Here is a 14,837-nt window from a genome sequence, read left to right on the forward strand (position 1 = left end):
CCAGTTGCTAGTGCTATAAGTTTGTTCAACCTGGGTAATTTTGCTGGACGTGATTGATGGCAACTCTGATGTGTCCTCAGTAGAACTGTCTGCCTCCCTAAACATATGGCTCCCAGTCTGTTCCATCCCTCTCTACTGCCCTTTTGTCGGATGAGAGCATTTGCTGCCTGGACTTGGAATAATTGTCACTGGATTTCTATGCTGGAGAAGTATTTTGCATTTAAAATTGAATTCGTTGCGGGCATGTCTAGAAAAGTGGCCTGGGTAGAGCAGGACTAGTGTGTTGTGGAGCCTGTGCCTGTCTAGTCCACTGGAATCAGGAGTATGGTAGTCACGGGTAACTTACCCTGCCAGCCACTCCAGCATGAGGCCCTCACCAGCTTTCAGTCCCGTGCTTTGCTCTCTGAATCCCATTACACTCTGCTTGCAGCCCCATTCCTGTTCTTACTTCTTCCACTACTCCCTTCCCCCCTTTCAGACCCACAGCATCCAGTATCCACTAACCACACTGATCAATCAAAGCTTGTAGGAATTGTGTTTATGATTTAATTTTGATTCGTGTTTTATGCCACATAGGGCCTGGAACATAGTAGGTTCTCACTAATTACATGCTTGGTGAAGTAATGAATCCCTTTTTGTGGTGCTTCTCACTGTTAGGTAACAGGGTTTTTTGTTTGTTTGTTTGTTTGTTTGTTTGTTGTTTTTTTTACCTCCCTTTGAGTTCCTAACTTATTTATTTGCCATAGTTTTTAATCAATGTATCACATGACAAATAGCACTCTGCATCCTGGGAAATAGTTTTTAGCCAAAAAGAGCAGTAGATTCCACGGGGAAGATGCCTGGGTGCAGAATCTCAAAGCACTACAGAGCACAGAGGAAGTCGGGACAGATGCTCAAGAGTGTGGAGGTAAGAGTCTTAGAGGCTGCCACGAGGAGGTGAATCTGAGTTGTGGGGGAGAGTTTTTCTAGGATAAGAAAGAAGGGAGTGACAACAAACCAAACAGATACTCTGAGTGGAAGAGTGTACAAAGAGCTTGGAATCCCAAAGTCTCTTGAAACAGAGGTGTGCCTTATGTGCCCTCCCCCCCGAAGTTGACAATGTGACATTCAAGTGCAAGTGGGTTATTTGGGAGAGGAAGGAAATATCCTTGCTGATGTATATCAGCAAGAGAGGGAAGAAAGGGTGGCCAGTGAAGGTTCTGTTGTCCAGATACCGCAGGAGAATGCCAGACATGGCTTCTCTGATCCCTGAGTACCACGCCTCCTTCATGTCTTCCAAAAATGATGATTTTTCCCCGTGAGTACACAGTTGAGTATGAACGGCAAACAAAAAGAAATCATGAACTGGGTAGTTTTGGACAACCTGGTAAACTCCAATTATCATCTTCTTTGTGTGTAAAATGGCTGTCCTGGAGGCAGGGGCCAGCATTCCTGCAGTAAACTCACTTAAAGAGTTTGCAAAGCTCACTCATCTGCCCACAAAAGCAAGCTCAGGAGAACGGTGCTTTTAACCTGCTGACACTCATTTGTGCCTATGGCTTGACTACCCGTTAAGAAGCAAGTGCCCTTGGGACCATCTTTCAGAATACTCATGAAATCCAAGCGGCCAAAGCCACGGCGATAACAGCCCTTTGTAACTATTTACCTCCCTGCTTCTGCATGGGTGTGACATTGTCTACAGATGAAGGGCCTTTCCGCCAAACAGGAAAGCTGGCTAAGGGGACAGCTTCTCTATGGGAATGGGCAGGTGATGACACTTCTTTCATAGTCTTGGCATCCATGTGTGACACTTTAGCCGGCAACAGTGAACTCAGCTCCTGATTGTTTATGGCGTGGCTTTAGGCAGAACGGGTTGCGAACGCCTGCACTGTCTTTCGTTCGATCAGCTCTTGTTAAATGTGTGTCAGAGACAGAACCCAGCAGTCCACTGTGAAAAACGCTGCCTGTGACATGTGGGGCAAGAGAACAGAATGATGCCAGGAGCTACGCTGTAGCAAATCACTGGGCAGATCCCCTAATATCCCCAGGCTCTGGGAAATGCTACCCAACATTTCCTTTGCTGATTTGAGTTCAAACCCATAGATGTTACTCCTCTCTGCCCACTCATTTTCTGTATGCATGTCATCAACACTTATCAATAGTAATAGTAATAGCATTTATTCACTGTGTGTTATGTACCAGACACACGTTATTCTGAGTACTTTTAGTTCTTCCACAAACGTAGCTATCATCCCAGCTCTCTGAGGAATGAGGAAGGACAGTGCCGTGATTTGGAAGCTGAATGTCACCCAAAGGCTCATGATTTGAAGCGGTGGTCTCTACTCTATGTCATTACTGGAAGGAGGCAGATTCTTGCAAACATGAAGCCTCCTCAAAAGTTACATCATTATGGCCATGACCTTAAAGGGTACTAATCCTCTGACCAATTTCCCCCTTCTCTTTGTAGTGTTTCCTGGCCACCATGAGGATACCAGGCTTCCACTGCCATGGGTTCCACCCTGGTATACTGTGCCACTACGTGGCCAAGGCAACTCAACCACGACCCAAAATAAATGTTTTTCCTTTATAAGGTTTTTGGCCCAGGTATTTGTTCATAGTAATCGATGGTTGATCAAGAGTCCATTATTACCACATTTCTTACTTGTGAAAACAAGAATTACAAAAGTTAGGTAATTAATCCAAAATCAAAGCTATGAGGTAGCCGAGATGACATGCAGATCTAGCTTTCTCTACTGTTACACTTGATCGGCTCCCCTCCTCCTGCGGAACAGTAATGACCTCACTTAACACTCTTTTAAATGGAAATTTGAGCTGTCCAGAGAATTGTCACAAAGCATATTATTTTATCTTCCAAGTAGACCAGAAAAATAAGCAGGCTATGAATCACCCTCTGCCTTAGTTTACGTCCTACTGCTGTAGTAAACACCATGACCAAAAGAAACTTGAGGAGGAAAGAGTTTTTAATCCTATAGCTTACATCATGAAAGGAAGTTAGAACAGGAACTTAAGGCAAAGATCTGAAGGCAGGAATTGAAGAAGTCATGGGGGAATCCTACTTACTAGCTTGCTCTTTGTGGCTTATTCAACCTGCTTTCTTACACAACTCAAAACCACTTGCAGAGCGGTGGCACCACCTGTGGTGAGCTGGGCTCTTCCACATCAATTATTAATTAAGACAATACCCTATAGACTTGTCTACAGGCCACTCTAATAGAAGCATTTTAATAATTGAGGTTCTCTCTTCCCAGGTGACCCTAGGTCATGTCAGGGTGACAAAAAAAGCCTTTCCAGCACACCCCAGTTGTTACTAGAATGGTTACGACTCTCAGAACATCATTGACTTTCCCGAAGCTGCCCCTCGGAGCTTTGGATGAGGACTGTCTGGCTCACCATTTTCATACATACCATGCTTTTCCTTAAAACTGTGATTTCCACTTTTGGAATAACCAATGTATAATATTACCTGGATGGGTGTTTGGGCCACCTACAACGTTGCTTCTGGGTGTGTTTTCAGAAAGGAACTAAGGCTCTCCTTTGCTCTCATCATTCTGTTTTCCTTCCCTTTTTGGGTTAATTCAGACACTAGGAAGGCATCTGGCTAAATCTTGAGGAGAGTCAGCCTGATCCTTGGGGAAAGGAACATGAAGGCAGCTGAAGGCGATGAGCTCCCAGGCCCACTGCCCAATGAGATCCTGCAGAATTGAATTCTGGGGCATACTCTGTCTTTGTTATTCTGATTGTAGAAGCTCCATGCATTCAGCCAGGACTTTACCAGAGCCCTGCCCCCAGTTGGTTCCTTGGGTTTAGTTCCCAGTTTACCCAGACCCTTTATACTGGGGTGATCCTCTGTTATACTGTACTTCTGCTAGATTTTATGTCCTCCTAAAGCTTGAATGCCTCCCTTTGGCCTGACAGATATGCTTGTGGCTGACATCTCATTTTCTGTCTACTCTATCAAAACTCCCTTCTCATTTCCTCAAATTCAGGTTGAAGCTTCTGATTCACCATCAAATCCTTTGCCCTCCTCTGGACGCCTTGCTGATTCCAGCCTCAAGCCCCTGTCATCCCTCCCCTCTCCTCAAACAGTCTCAGGTTTCCTTTTTATCCGTTTAAACATATCCATCTTTTCAGGCCCATGTCAACCATATAGAAGTTCAACAAGCAAAAAGCCTTACTGAATCCCTCCCAGAGAACACAGAACAATCCAGTAACAATCTCTGTCTCTTTTAGCAAGCCCAAAACTAAAGCAAGAAATCACCCTTTGCTTGGGGAAGGGATACAATCAAGACCAGCTGCTCTAGGCTATGCTTGCATTTTGAATCTGTAGTGTCTTATGTTTTGGGGAAGAGCTGATTCTGAGTGTTTGGTGGAGGATAGACACACCCTAGAAAATGACCCGGAAGCAAATATTTCTGAGTCATATAACTAAGGCATCTAGGATGGCAAGTTTACCCCCAAAATAAACCCTTACTTAGCATTTCTGCTGGGAGCCCCTGCATCTTCTTAAACTAAATATATCACATGGCTCTGGGAGCAGATATGTGAGGTCCCATATTGGGTAGCTCTGGGCTTTCAGGGTCCTGCTCATGGCTTTCATCTGCATTGAGTCACCATGATGGGCTGAGGTAGCCTTCTGTTCTCTGGAAACTTGGTTGGTTTCTTGATCTCTCCCCGAGGCAGAGCTGGTGAGTCAGGTCCTCCTCCCTGCCCAGATCCCTCTGGCTGCTGTCTGACCTGCTTTGACTCCTCTCTGTTTTCAAGACTGCCCTTGATATTCATCTTAACCAGATTTTACATGGTCTGATTTGCCTGAGGCCTCGAACTCTCCTGGAGAGACCCAATGCTTTTCCCTATTCACTACCACTAGCCAAAATGTGCAGAGACAGGCTTGGGAAAAGCTGCCTGTGGGCTGGGAGAATTTGAATGTCTTTGGCTTATGCAACCGTCTGGTGTAATTTAAGTTGTAATTTTCTAAAGACGAATTTGTAAAAGATCAACATTTACTATGGAATAAAAACAACCACTTCCTACAGTAGCACAAATGGAAGAAGTACAAACTGGGCTAAAAGAAGAGGAGAAGCAGGAGAAAGTTCTGGCTGTGTTGTATGAAGATTATCAATCCAGGCACTGGGTAAAAAAGATAAAGGAGACTTCCGTGTCAATCAAACATGGCCAGTGTTGTGTAGTTATGAAAAAAAAATCAGAAAAGTAGTTAATAAAAGTTTGAGTCCATTCTCCTAAGTGGTCCCAGAATAGTTGTGCTAAAGACTGTTCTAGTTCTGTACCCATGTGTTTCTAAGTGAGCAACAGCATGAGATGAACAGGAAAGTACAGTGTTGAGACAAGGGTCTTATTTTGAGAAGTTAAAAGAAAGATGAATTGTTCAAAACCACCAGACAAGAATGAAGTTAGCTGAAGGATCTTCAAGTGCTTGCCAGAACATGCAAGGCCTGGGCTTGATCCCCCCAAAATCAAGCAAAATAACAATAACAAGAGAGGAATAGGGGTATTAAAACCTGAGTGCCTCGAGAGACCATTTTCCTCTCAGGTCGCTTATCTAAGAGCCCTCACTGTGCTCACTGGGAAAGCAAGAACGGGCATTTATTTGAGCACTTGCTAGAGTTCTATATATGTCAAAGCATCTTTATAGACAGTTTCCTGTGGCACAGGCTAGCCTTGAACCCACTATTAGTCAAAGACGACTTTGAACTCCTGACCCTCCTGCCTCTACCTCCCCAGTGCTAAAATTATCGCCTAGTGTCAAAGCTAGAACTCCATGCCTGCTAGGCCAGCACTCTACCAACTGGGCAACATCACTAGTGCTTACAGAACATTCCAAATGGCAAGTGACTTAATTGTTCTGGCTGCTTTACAAAGCACCCGTGATCATTTCTATCTTACAAATATATTGATAGGGCTCAGAGAGGTTCTTAACGTGGCCAACCAAGGTCACATAGCTAGGCGAGGAAGGGATGGGATCTACATCTAGGACATCTCCTTCTACAACCAAGTATTTCATCTGACCCTGCCTCTGAGGGAAGGCATTACTCTCTAAGAAGAGAGAGGACTGCTCGAAGTCACCAAAGCACACAGTGAAAATGAGAAGAAGCTTGAAGAGAAGAAATGGCCATCCTCTTTATGGTGAGGCCACATCTATTCTAGACAGTCTCAAGCTATGATCAAATTTGAACTATGCAGAAGGGCAGGCCACTAGTAGGTGGGGACACAGCTGAGCCTCTGAGTCCAGGATTCTGATCCTCCCATATTGCTTTCCCTACCCCATCTGCTCCCATATACATCTCACCCAGGCATAGACCTGCAAACACACACATACACACACACACACACACACACACACACACACACACACACATACACACACACACACACACACACCAGTACACTCACTTCCATGCTCACCTGTTTACATCTCATCAAGAGAAAACAATATACAGCTGGTATTTATAGCTTCCAAGTAAGAAAGAGGATATCATCTGCCCACTCAAAGAGACTAGTGAGACAGGCAGGATGGTACACATTGGTAATTCTAGCATTTGGGAGGCCAGGAGTTCAAGACCACTCTTGGCTACTGAGAGAGTTCAAGGTCAGTCTGGGGTATGTGAGACCTAAAACCCAGAATATATACATTCATTCAGACATAGAGTGGTGCATGACTAATGACTACTCTATAGAGGGACCGAGCCTCCTAGATGGTAGCCTCGTCTGATAGAGCCGTGTCCATTTCGAAAGACTTTGACCTCAGCTGCCTGAGAAGACCACGCCCACAGCTCTGTAATTTTCCACAGCAAAATGTAGGACAAGCTGATTTCACTCTGATACAAAGAGGCTGTCTCCAAGGGCAGTTAGCAAAATAAATAATAAATAAATAGCTCGCGTAGGCTGCATCTTGAAGCTCAGTTGCTTCGAGAGGTCTCTGTCTTCAGCCCACAGGGTCATTCATTTTCACTGCCTCATTGCCTCCCACGTATGTAGCCAATACACTCTCCAGCTCCTTTTGGGAATGGCAGAGAAAGCACAATCTGGAATAAAGTCTGCCAGGGTTTGAAGAATGTTGGGAGAGTTAGCTTCTGAGGACAAAGGAAGCTTCGGGTTAACACTAGCTACACTGTTAACAGAAATGCAATGTTGTGACGTAATTAAACTATCTGGTAATCATAGCATTTTTGGCATACACTGTGCAAGGTGCTTGAGGTCCATTTTCTCATTTGATCCCCAACACATGCTAGGAGAGGTAATAATCCACATTTCACAGAAAAGGAACGGCAAGGAAAAATGTGCTTGATTAATTGGGGACAGCTGGAAAAGAGACTCAAAACCCAAGCCCAGGTCGGGTGACTCCAGGTTTTCCTCATTTGCAGAGCGTGACTCCGCCCATTCTCCGACACACAACACTGAGCAATCTTCAGTTCTCTATTTACACTCTTAGACTGTTTTTGAAAAGCACAGTGTGGTCGCTCCTAATGGAACATATGACAATCTGACGAATGACATGTTTCCCCAGTCACCATTCGGGGTTCCAGGCTCCTCACAAATCTGTCAGCAGATAAGCCAGGAGGTCGCTGAAGACCAGCACCCATGCCTGTGGTGATGTTGACACTGACCCAGTTAAAGGCTAACTTGTCCACCACCACCAGAGCTGGGCGGGGCCACAGTGCTAGGATTGGGCATGCTTTTCTGTTTCTCCCAGGATTTCTCTTTCCTCCTAATTAGAGAGCTGCCTGAGGCATTGGTACACATGAAAACAGAGAGGTGAGCGGGCTATAGGCATGGTGGGGAAGAAAGGTAAAGCTAGCATACACTTTGCATTGAGGAAGAGAAGGAGCAACTTGAAGATGTTCCTTCCCGTGGCCCGGTGGAATGGAGCAGCTGTCCTAGCTTATAATCACATGATGAGAGCAGGTTGGAAGTTTCTTTGAATTGCTGGGCAACTAAGAGTGGAGGATAACATTACCCGTGTAGCAGAACTTGAGCCGTAGCAGGGAACACTTTGCTCTTAGCCTACTCTGTAGGAAGGTCTTGTGGCTTTAACCATCTGTGTCCTGGATCCCTTGACAGGATTAGAAGTGTTTGGTAGGCTCCGTGGACTACCTCCTAATCATGTCACCTGCCATTGTCTCTCCAAAGAGAACGGTAAGCCTCTTGGGCCTGATAGCAGGTGTTCCCAAGAGGTTACACCTAGTAATATTCAACAGAATGCCTCTTGCTGTTTTCTATCCTCAATGAGAAGTATTCACCTCCTTGGCCTCAACCTCATCCACTTCCTCAGTGTTTCCTCTGTCTTCAGTGACCTATGTCCTGCAGTTGTACAGGCTTTCCAAAAAGTTTTTTTTTAAGTTGATTGAATTAGAATCCCTTATGTCTGTTATGGTATATCAAAATCCAAACATCTCTTTGGTGTATGTGCATCGGATACTGGACCTTCCCCTCTCTGATCCTTTTCAACCACAAAAAGGAAAAAAAGAAAACCTTTGAGAATTAAAATCACCTCTGATTCAAGAGAATGAATATATTATAAGAACCTGTGAAGGTTCTAGTACCATTTACAGGACTAGAAAGACAGCCCACGCAACAGAGTTAAGAAACTCTACATGCCTGTCCGAAATGGCTCCCACAGGCTCATGTGTCTGAACAATCAGCCTTAGCTGGAATGCTGTTTTGGTAGGTTAAAGAATCCATTGGAGGTGGAGTGGGTTCATTATTGTCATCACTTCCAGAATTTACTCTGTTTTCTTGTCTGACAATATATGAGAAACTGCTGCCTCATGCTCCTACCACTCTATGACAGACTGCAGTCTCTGAAATCTGAACTAAAACAACTCCTTCCTTTAAAAAAAAACAAAGGAGAAATGATGCACACCAAAGATGGGTGATAGATTGTCCTCATCCACAGGACATGATAGGGTTTTCAAATTCACTGTGTTTAATTGCAGGTAACAATTACACCCATGCCTTTTTCTCCCCCTGGGTCTGGTTTCACTTTGATGCTCACTCCCTTAATTGATGGAAGTTGTGCACATCAACAGGACACAGGGTACAGGGACTGGCAAGATGGCTCAGTGGGTAAAGGCATTTGCCACCAAACCTGACAACCTGAGTTCAGTCCCTAGAACCGACATGCTGGGAGGACAGAACACACACACACACACACACACACACACACACACACACACACACACACACACAAAGTATTTGCATCTCATTTTTAAAAACAGCATGATGCTTTGAAATCGTATACACAGTGGAATGGCTAAGGTGATTTATTACCATATAGAGGGCCTTCTATACTTGTTTTCTGGTAAGAACATTTACAAAGTGCTCTCTGGGGTTTTCAAATATCCAGTACATTGTTGTTAACTACAGTCCGCATGCTAGACAGTAAAGCTCACAATTTCATTCCTCTGACTAATTGATTAGGCCTTCATCCCCCTCTTCCCCCCCCTTCCCCCCCCCGCCATGTTCCCTTCCTTCAGCTCCTGGCAAACCACATTCCACTCCCTGCCTCTGAATTTCAGTTTTGTGGGCTGTCCATTCAATGCTATGCTGGCAAGTTTCCCTGTCTGTGTCTGTGCCTGTTCACTCCTAAGGTCATCACTCTAGGACTTACAATGGATGCTCACTACCACAGGGGCACCCCAAATCCACTAAATATTTAAATATACTTAGATATCTTTAGGTGGTTTTAGAAATAGAAAACAAGAACCTGTGAGGATGAGAGAGATGGTATTCTGGTTGTGAGCTATTTCCCAAGCACAAAAGCTATCCTGTTTTCAGAGAACCATTTTAAGCAGCATCAAAAATCCTGTCCATGCTGGGCATGTAGGCCAGTGTGCTCCAGGGCCTGCCAGGCAGCAGGAGTACCTGGGCTCAATCTCCAGCACTCCAATAAAGAAAAAGAAAATTCTATTCCAAGAGATCTGATAAATTTCCTGTACTAATTTTTAAAAAATGGTATTTTGAACTTCACTTAAGAGCTTAGTGCCTAGTAGGTGGAATAAACTGCTTAAGAAACTCAGTTGACTTGATTCACGAAATGGTCTTTTAATATACAGGGTCCATTTTATCAAAGAAAATACATTCAGAAACTAGATTCAGTCATCAAGAAAATCCAGTTGGTGCAGCATTGCCTGCTGTGTGCCCATTCATTCTCACAGCGTCCTCCCTTTTGATGCTGCCGTCACCTCACCAAGTGGTTTAAGTAAGGCATGTTCTCTTTTCTTTCTAAAAACAGCAAAACTAGTTGGAACACTGAAAGGGCAATTGAGTCCACCACAGGGGCACAGTGTGAAAAGAGCAGGGACTGGGCTCTGAGTCCCTAGAGTACAACCCAACTGTCACTTGCCTAGTTGAATTCATTCATGAGAAATGTTTCACCCCTGTGAGCCTCAGCTCTCTGTCTGGATGAAATATTACACAGCACAGCACTTGTAACATGGAAAGCATCAACGGAGAGAAGCTTGTGTGCTTGCAGCATCCTCTCTGTACTCAGGTGTGTTGGCTGGCACTTCACTTTAGGCGCCTGCTCTGGGTGTCTTACTGTGGTCAGGGCTCAAACAAGGGTGGAGAGCAGAAAGATCGCTTCTTCGTTCTGCCCTTTGAAGACTGTAAAAGCTGAAGGAGGCTAAATGTTTGCACGCATATGGGATCTAAAATTGATGGTCCATCCAATTTGCAGGGGTACCAGCCCTGAGAGTGCCAGAACAGCATACCACATGCCCTCACACAACACACAGATCCATGCCTTGGCCTGAGAATGAGAGAGCCATGGGATGGAGAAGCCCTGCCAACCCAAGAACCCCATGGGGAAGCACATGTACCAGAGGAAGTGTTCAGAGAATGGATTACAGGCGCAGTGTGTCCCCAGTCTCTGCGGAGAGTCAGCCAGGCTAGGGATGTGGGTGGGACTCTCCAAGCTGCCCACTTGCTCATTTTGCCTTTGGTGGCTCCTGAAGAAAGGAGAAAAACAGAGGATCACCTCTACCAGGTGTCTGCCTTCTGATGGGTTATCTGTGCATCCATTTCCTACCACTATCACCTCTCTCAAGCCTTTTTGACAGATCTTCACCCTAAGATAATCATTGCTTTCCATCCATTCCTCAAAGCCTAAGGGGTTTGGTTGCTAATATCATATATTGGTCTGTTAAGGAATAAACTTATTGGGTAGACTTTTTATTGTGATAAAATATATATAATATAAAAATTGCCATGTTAGCCATTTTCGGAGTTCAGTTTCATCACTACATGTGCATTGTTGCATGTTGTTCCCATCGTTACATGTGTGTGCGTTCACATTGTTGCATTGCCTTCATTCACATCTTCACATGTGCGTCAGTTCCCATTGTTGTATGACGTCACCAGCATCCGCTTCCAGAACACACTATCATCTTTCCTAATTGAAACTCTAAATTCCCATCATCCTCTCCCACCACCCCTGGAAGCCACCATTCCACTTTGTCCTTGTGACTTTTACTACTCTGGTGCCTTATAAGCCATTTGCTCTTTTGTGATTGGCCTGTTTCACTTGATATAATGGCTTCAAAGTTCACCACCACTGGAGACTGTCACACTATCTTTCCCCTTTAAGGCTGAGTGACTGTGGATTCTTTAAGCTAAAGATGTTGCAGTCTCACTTGATGGTCTCATATATTAAACCCTGCTATAAAAACATCCGATTAACGAGGCTTTTAAAAACTGACTTATTTCATTAGCATATAATTAGTTGAAAGTGTTGCCAAGCATTTATTGTAGCTGGCATAAAATAATAACTGCATAGTTCTTTTCCATGAAAGTTGTCTTCACACAATGTATTTTAAGTCGGAAGCTATATATTGGCTTCCTTGCAAAGAGATAGTATTATCTAATTAGCAATTTGGATTGTGAAATTGTTCAATAAAGTCACATGATTCCTAGCACCTGGGTGATAAGGCACAGAAGTAAGTTATGCAGAAGGCTGCAGATAGCCAAATAGCCAGACTGCTCAATGAAACAACCAGCAATGCCAGCAGCTGGATTCCCAGTACCTACTTCCCCTCCTACACTTACTGAACTTTGATAAAGTGTTTTAACTCACTTCATAATCTACTACTTAAAATTTTATTCCATTAATGGGAGATACAGATATATAAATTATACAATAGACTTTGTTTGAATCAATAAAGACACAGTACTTCTATAGAACAAAGCTCTTGAGATGTGCAAGATGGCACATGGCTAAAATCCTGAGCATAGGAGATGGAGGTAAGAGGATCAGGAGTTCAAGCTCACACTCCACTACATTGAGAATTTAAGGCCAATCTGAATTACATGAGATCCTGTCCCACAAACAGAGGGTAGAGACAAAGAAGTAAGGAGTGAGGGGAAAGAAAAGGAAAGGAGAGAGAGAGAGAGAATGCTGTCTGGCTATAGGTATCCAAACTCTGTTATTATGTCTTGGATTGTGTTTCATAACTGTGGGTGATACAACACATGTTCACCTTTTCTGGATGACCTCTTATGAGTTTCTCTATAGCCCAAGTTTATTAATAGCAGTTGACTATGTTATCAAGGATGGAATGAACATAGCAAGTCGCTTGCTTGTACACTTCTAAATCTATGAGCATTCACTTTTGAGCTGGGTCCTCAAATTTCAAGACATCAGTCCTCCCCTGTGATCCCACTTCCTCAGAGACCTTTAAACCCCTGTAAAAAGGAATGAGAAGGGAAATAATAGGGAAATGGAAACTTACTGATCCCTGGAAAAATATGATCTCGACATAATACAAATAGTTGAAGATGCCAGAAAGAAGAGCTCGCAGGATAGGTGACCAAAATGCTGGTCCCTGACATGTCTGCTAAAAGTGACCTCGTCTAAGAGTTTTGTATATCACGCCTGCCATACGCACGCAACTTCGTTGTGCAACGAAGACAGATGACAAGAATTTGCTGTTCCCCCCCCCGCCCCCCCCCCCGCACACACAAAAGAGTAACTTCCTTATGTCCTTGGAATCTGACTTCCTCAGTTCCAAATGTGCAGGCGAAGACTTGTGCCTGTGTGCAAGGACTGAAGGCAGTTGTTTATGTGACTAATTGGACATCCACATAAATATGGGAATTAGGGCAGGTCCCTCTATTGTCATCTGTTGTAAAGCCAGTGCTTACTCTACAGTGAAGAGGCGTGCAGACTGGAGAGGGATGAACCATTTAGTTGTCCTTTGATGACTCTCTTACATAAGCTTCAAGGTCACAAAATGTTCTCCATTTTGTTTCCAAGTAACAAGAGGAAAATAAACAGCCTGAATGAGCCACTTATCAGGAAGGGAAGGGGCTTGGGAAGGTTCTAGTTTAGGAAGGGGGAATCTTTGTGGATGCTGTTACATGGAGAGAGAGAAAGAGGAGATTGAAGACAGAGGGATTGGACAGAAGTAGACCAAGGAAGGAAGGTGAAGAGCACTGAGTGCAGAGTTGACTGTTGGCAGGAGGAATGATACAGTCTTTGAAGACGGGAGCTATGAGGCTGTCAAGGAGCTCACAAGGAGTTTAGGCACTGTGAAAAAGGAAGCTGAGGGCACTCAGAGATCTCATCCTCAAGTAATGAGATGTCTCCTGCTGAGGGGTGTGAGAAGATCCTAGGTTTGGAGAAAGTTTGTCCTAGCCCACATAGAGAATGCAAGGAAGCAAGGTTTGTGTAAAAGCTTGTGCTTATCAGTGGTTCTCAATCTGTGGGGTTACAACCCTTTTGGGGGTCAAACTACCCTTTTACAGGGGTTACCCAAGACCACCCAAAACCACAGATATTTATATTATGATTCATAATGGTAGCAAAATTACAATCATAAAATGGCAACAAAAAAATTATGACTGGGGATCACCACAACATGAGGAACTGTATTAAATGACCACAGCCTTAGCAAGATTGAGAACTATTGGCTTAGACCATGTTTTCAAAATCCTAGAGCTAGGGAATGCTCAGTGGTCATTAGATCTAAGACGTTATGTTGTGAGTGCTGAATGGAAGCCATTATGCTTGATCATATCAAGAAAGCACATAGCCAAGGTACTTATGAAAATAAGGGAGAATTTATAGTTTTCCACATGGGTATGGTGGTATACTCTTGTAACCCTGGCACTCAGGAAGCTAAGACAAGAGGATCACAAGTTCCAGGGCAGCTTGGGCTGTATAACAAGATGCAGGGTAGCCTGAGCTGTATGGTGAGACATTGTCTAAAGATCAGCAACCACAGAATACACCAAAAAAAAGTGGATGGATAAGTGTTTCAAAGGAGTACCCTAAGAACCTTTGCTTGATCCAGTGATACGTCATCTGTAATTACGAAGACTTTGCATGTACATCTAGCACAACTCTCACAATCACAAAGCAGCTTTTGATGGAGCAGAGTGAGGTGTCATTAAATAAAAAAGCTTCTCCTAGCATTGGATCTGCTTTCTGGAATGCCCAACCTGTGGCATGCAGGCTGGATGTAGCCCAGGTTAGCTATAAGTTTGGCTCAACAGAGTTTTAGATAACAACACTATATCATAAGGTCAAAAGGCTGGACACTTCTCTTGTGACTTGGAGGTTAAAGTGGGTAGGTAGTCATTTTTGTGAGCACAGGGCTCTCTTTCCAAGCAAAGAACCACAGTCGCATCATAGAGTTATGTGTCAGAGTCCTGGTCCACACTGTATTTTGGTAACAGTAGGTAAGCATCTCAGAGATGTTTGTCTCACTCTCAACATGTCATTTGTCCTTCTCTTAACCAACTTAACAGTCTCTATGGAAAAGGCATCTGTGCATGAAAGGCATTTTCTGCTATGGAAGAGCAAACTCTTGTTTCCTTCAACG

General features: G+C 44.0%; 1 protein-coding gene across 3 annotated transcripts in view; it reads left to right on the forward strand.

Annotated features, from left to right (window-relative positions):
- PCSK5 (proprotein convertase subtilisin/kexin type 5) overlaps positions 1-14,837 on the forward strand; it is a 440,201-nt gene that overhangs the window by 324,854 nt on the left and 100,510 nt on the right. The gene's annotated exons all lie outside the window — the stretch shown is intronic.

The sequence above is a fragment of the Acomys minous genome, assembly GCF_964271855.1.
Source record: "Acomys minous genome assembly, chromosome: 2".
NCBI classification, from domain to species: Eukaryota; Metazoa; Chordata; class Mammalia; order Rodentia; family Muridae; genus Acomys; species Acomys minous.